The sequence below is a fragment of the Haematobia irritans genome, chromosome 5 (assembly GCF_050003625.1).
Source record: "Haematobia irritans isolate KBUSLIRL chromosome 5, ASM5000362v1, whole genome shotgun sequence".
NCBI classification, from domain to species: domain Eukaryota; kingdom Metazoa; phylum Arthropoda; class Insecta; order Diptera; family Muscidae; genus Haematobia; species Haematobia irritans.
In genome coordinates this window covers 75991374-75997381 of record NC_134401.1, presented here as the reverse complement: position 1 = coordinate 75997381, position 6008 = coordinate 75991374, and the positions used below count along the sequence as shown (strand labels likewise).

The window sequence follows — 6008 nt, the reverse complement described above, 5'->3', positions numbered from 1 at the left end:
GTTTTCAATACTTATTTGTGCAACGAAGTTCGTGGTCAATTGCAAGAAATTAAAAAATGGAAAATTTTGGACAAATAACCAAATAGTTTATAAAAATAGGTAAGTGAAATTAAAAAATGAAATAAAACTTTAAGGAAGTCACTAAATGTATATCTCTTTGCAGAAAACTAAAATTATGGATTCTACGTTCTTGAAAACATTAAAGCATTAAGCTGACCGATGAAAAAATGGTGGACAATTAACTGGAAATGCTTCAAATAGTTTATAATAATTGGTACGTCAATATGAAAAATTAAATCAACACTTTAGAGAAGACACTAAATTTAAATCTCTTTGCAGTAAACTAAAATCTTTGGATGCTACATTCTTGCAAACATTAAGAAGCTGACCAATGAAAAATGAGTGGCTTATCGACAAGAAAAATTTCCAGAAACATTACAAGTGCAACCAATTAAAGGCCGGTACTATGTTCATTCTTGCGAAAAATTTTTATAGAAACCATTATTTCGCACATAGAAAGCGGTGTTTATTTAGGTAACTTGGAGCGCTATTTTACAGGGAGCAATATTGAATTAAGTTGGTGGTTGCTGTTTGTTATTACAAAATTAACATTTTATTTTCCTTGGGCAATTGATCTGCTGCTCCTTTGATCCTTTGTATAGTTTCGGAACAAAAATATAATCCGTGTTTGTGTTATAAACCCACACAAATAGTTTTAATAAATAAATTATTTCTTAATTCACATTGCAAATGGCGCCATGCTATAAACGTCAGTTTTTCAACTCGAAAAAAACACAGTACCACAAATGGAAAAATTTCGCTAGTTTTTCGCATGTTTTGGTTTTGTATGGAGTTTCAACGCGAAAACCGAACAGAGTACCGGCCTTAAAGCGCATAAATCGAGCCACTAGTTGCCTATGTATATGTAATCATTTCGTGACATTTTGCGATATTGTCAATACATTTCGATGAAGTAAACGCGAAAATGTCAGAATGTCGCCAATCATGTTTTTCAATTTACGCGAAAAACAAAAACCCGATCGTTCGCTACGAGTTACTTCCACAGACTGATCTCTCCATCATACATTGTTGAATAAATACCCGTTCTCTTGTTCTCTTTTCGTTCTTTCCATCAAAATTACTAAATTTCAATCACAAATGTGATTGGATCAATCACATGTGTTATTGGAAACGGAAAAATTTTCAATCACGTTTGTAATTGAAAATTATTTCCGAATTGGTTAAACAATTGATTGAATCAATTAATATTTTAATTGGAAACGTCAAATATCAATCATCATTTTTTAATTGGTTTTTATTCGGATTTAATAATTAATTGAATCAATTAACATATTTGTTTTGTCTTCCTAATAACAAAACGATTTGTTAAAAAGTTCAAGTTTTTGGTTTTGCTTTTTTTCACGTTTTTATTGATTTAGTTTTTATTCAGTTTAACAAAGGTAAGTATATGGTTTCCAATAGGTAAGTTTTAGGTATAAAAAAGTTAAGTGTAATTTGGTAAGTATAGGTTTATAATTAACAGGTAAGTTTTAGGTTTAGAATTAACAGGTAAGTTTTAACAATTTGTTTTGTTTTTTTTTTTTGTAGGTAAGTATATTCTATGAGTTCAAAAAGGTAAGTTTTGTTTCTTCTTCTTCTTTTTTTACAGTGTATTTTAGTTTTACAGTTAAGTTTTCATTTATTACAGCTTATTTATTTCAAGTTTTCTTTAATTTACACAAATGCTCAATTAGAATTAAATAACAATTGATTTCACTTTATTTCTTTAGCTTAGCTCACTTTATTTCTTTAATTTAGCTCACTTTATTTCTTATTTATTGATTATTACTTGCCACGGGGGAGCGATCTTATTGTGTCGGCGCAAAAAAACATACCCAATAAACACAGGATGAGCGTTTTTCAAATGCAACACCTTTTCAGTTTGAGGGTAAATATCATTATCAACATAAATTCAACTTGACTTGAAACAGCTCATCTTGAATACATCTTCAAATTGTTTGCAAATTACAACCAATTTGGCAAAATGTTGACGAAAACTTTGAAAATGTGTTGAAGATAATTGGAGAAAACTTTGACAAAACACTACCCTGAAATGCAACGAAAAAACCACATGGTTTTCAATACTACTTTGGACAACAAAGTTCGTGGAAGAAATACAAAAATGTAGAAATTTTTTAATAATCAATTGAAATTACTTATAATAATTGGTAAGTAAAACTAAAACACGAAATGAAAACTTTAAGGAAGTCACTAAACTCAAATCTCTTTGCAGACAACTAAAATATTTGGATGCTGATTCTTGGACACATTGTGGCTTGCCGATGAAAAATGATAGTGGCTTAAGGTGAGTATTAAGTTCGAGTTTAGCCGCTAATTTTCACTAAAGTGAAAACTAAATCAGTAAAAAAGTCATAAAATTATACATATTTGTTGCAGATTTCATTATAACTTGATGGGGAATATCCCAAAGTAAATTTGCACAAAGTTTGTATTCATTAAAATGGATTACTAAAGAAAAGTAATCGTGAAAAAAATGAGGATTTTAGCGGCTAAACTCGAACTTAATACCCACCTTTATCGAGAAAAGAAAGTTTCCATAAATCAAAGTGCAACCAAAAAAAAAAAACTTGTTTTATGCTTTTCCATATCAACAAATACTGGATGATAATTCGCATCACATCGATAGTTTAATTTATATCGCATCATCGGTTTAATTTGTTATTTTGTGAATTGAAATTGCTGGAAATTTATTCCAATTATCTGGTCATCAAGTTCCTGAAAATTGCCAGTATTTTAATAACAACAATTTTGTAACACCAACGTTCTTGAGGAAATCACGAAGTACGTGGTCAGTTGAAAGAAATACAAATTGGTAAGTCAAAATAAAAAGTGAAATAAAAACATAATGGAAATCACAAAACTCGATTGTTTTGCAGAAAACTAAAATCATTGGATGGTATATTCTTGGAAGATGTTGGCCGATGAAAAACCGATGAAGGGAACAACAAAGAAAAGTTTTCAGAAACCTTACAAGGTGCAACCAATTAAAACAAAGTGCAACAATTCCTATATCAAGAACTTCTGGATGAAAATGTGCATTACATCAATTTACATCCCGTCATCAGTTTGATATTTTGTGATTTCCTCTTGCTGGAATCTATTCTAACACACAAGCCAGCAAGTTCCTCGATAGTAATTATTTCAAATTGCCAGCATATTAATTAATAGTTATTTGACACCAACATTATGGAGGAAATGGAATTATACATGTAAAAATGTTTAAGGTATTTAAAGTTGTATGCATAGTTTTATTTATTAATACGTTTAATAAGATAATTACATTTTGATTGGTATTATATTATTATTTTTATATATTGTTACGAATTTGATAATTATAGATATAAGTTTATTTAAATTGGTTTCCGTTAATTTAAAATTTCAAATTGTAACGATAAAATTTTGCTATCACTTGTTGGAATCATCTATTCATTTTCTAGTATTTTCCTGAATTTCTTTTATGTTCTTTTGTTTGCTTACCGAAATGTTAGTTCTTACTCTCTCATAGAATAACAACCCCTTTGCTTTGTTATTCTGCATTCTCATTTCATCTCATTGTCTATTGTCATTATTGTTGTTGTTGTAGTAATGCGAGCATATATCTATGTGAGTGTGTATGTGTTTGGCAGCCACCAGGTAAACAACTTAATGGTCGTAGATCCTTCTAGCATATCTGGCGTTGCCAGAATATTGTAGTGCTACCAGAATGTTCTCGTATTGCCACACCGTCATATATAAAAGCGCTCGCATGCTGCTAACGAGTCAGTCTTAATTAAAGCGTCAAACGAATAACTCCAGTGTGAACGAATTGTAAAGTGTGAAGTCATAGTAAATTAATTGTAGATTGTCGTTATTTAAAAGAACTGTGTTTTAATTGTCGGGTAATTAAAAACGCCTAAATATAAAAACGTAACAATTGGTGTCGGAAGTGAAATAACGGAAAAAAAAATCTACAATGAAGTTTAATGAGCTTCGTGTGGAAGACTTAAAAAAGGAATTGAGCAAACTGGAGCTGCCGACGACAGGCAATAAGGCCCAGCTTCAAAAGCGTCTACTGGAAGAGTTTGAACGGCGTAATATGGACATTGCGACGCATGAGTTTGATTATAAGGAAGACATTGATGAATCAATACTCGTCAATACAAGCAGTGTAGAAACTCCATCTGTGGCTTCGAGTGTTGTGGATTACACATCAATGCTCAATGTTTTGAGCAAAATGATGGAAGAAAACTCTAGAAAAATCATGGATGAGAATTCTAGAAAAATGGAAGAAAATTCTAGAAAAATGCTGAAAGAAAATGCCCTACAAATGGAACCAAATTCTAGAAAAATGGAAGAAAATTCTAGAAAATTGCTGAAAGAAAATGCCCTACAAATGGAAGCAAGTTCTAGAAAATTGGAAGAAAAATTCGACGAAAATTCTAGAATTCTCAACGAAAAATTACAACAAATTTCTGAAGGCATGGAAAAACGTGTGGACCATATAGAAAATCAAATTGTGGAATTGGATAAGAAAGTTCTTTCTGTGGATGAGAAAATTATGGTTCATGATGAGAAGTTTCTGCACATCGAGAAAAAAATGTCAGAGTTGGAAATTAAAGGTGGTCCAGTGCGCGTCATCGAGGGCTCAAAAATCAAAACTCCTGTTTTCGATGGCTCAACGTCATTTGATGTCTTCAAATTCCAATTCGAAATGGTTGCTTGTAGAAACTTGTGGAATGACGATGATAAAGCAATTGAACTTCTATTGGCATTAAAGGGCAATGCTGCTGATGTGATACAAAGCATTCCCGCTGCTTCTAGAAATAACTATAATGAAGTAATGGCGGCACTTCAACGCAAGTATGGTGGAGAGCACAAGCAGGACATCTTCAGAATGGAATTGAGAGGAAGAATCCAGAAATCGAATGAAACCCTACAAGATTTCGCAACAGAAGTTGAGCGGCTAGTGCTTTTGACATACCCAGGTGAGAGTCATCCTCTTGTGGACCGCATCAAGATTGAGACCTTCGTCAATGGAATTCGAGACCCAGATATAAAATGTGCAACATATGCGTCACAAAAGGCTACATTCGCTGAAACAGTAACATTCGCACTTGCACAGGAGACTGCGAGATTGCTAGCGCGGCCTCAAATTCACAAGGTACGTAAAGTAGAGACAGAGTGTGACGAATCAAAGTCCGTTATTGAGTCGATGAAAGAGGTCATGAAGCAGGCTATGCAAGAAATGAAGCAAGAGGCAAATAAATCCCGGATCAAATGCTATAACTGTGATAAGCCGGGACATCTAGCTCGAGAATGCAAAGCACGACGCAAACGGTCAAGATCCACATCACCATCTCCATTAAACAATAGCCATAAGAAGGTGACCCCACAGTCAAGTGAGTCACCTTTAAACTAAATCGAGCTAGTTCAGCGGGGCAAGAGCTGGCTCCCACAGACGATGGCCCCACCATCTCCATAGCAATAGTTCAACAGAAAAATAACAATTTAACTATTGCGGGTGTTATTAATGGCGACAAGCGTACTTTGACGTTGGATACTGGTGCATCAAAGTCTATCATTAGATTTGATTTAGTAAAAGGAAAAGTTACACCACTGATTGGAGTCAAGCTACGCACGGCTACAGGTGAACCCGCAACCGTATATGGAAAGGTCGCCGTAAAATTAACTATTGCTAACAAATCCGTTACTTATGATTTCATTGTGGCCGATATAGTAGACGAAGTTATAATTGGAGCGGATTTCATGATTGCTTTTGGCCTCAATTTGGATATGAAGCGTCGTGTAATGACATGGTGCGATGCCGAAATAACGGTAAACGTGGGATACGACGAGAATTCACCTGTCAGACGTTTGACAACGAGCCAGTCAGAGTCTATACCACCGAATGCCGAAGCAATTATATGGGTTTCTATGGATGGAGATTG

General features: G+C 33.6%; 1 long non-coding RNA gene across 1 annotated transcript; it reads left to right on the top strand.

The window, feature by feature from the left end:
• On the top strand, positions 1–768 carry LOC142241460 (uncharacterized). Its single transcript, XR_012723645.1, has 3 exons — positions 1–99; positions 164–274; positions 340–768. It is a non-coding gene; the product is annotated as an uncharacterized LOC142241460 (long non-coding RNA).
• The last annotated feature ends 5240 nt before the right edge of the window (positions 769–6008 follow it).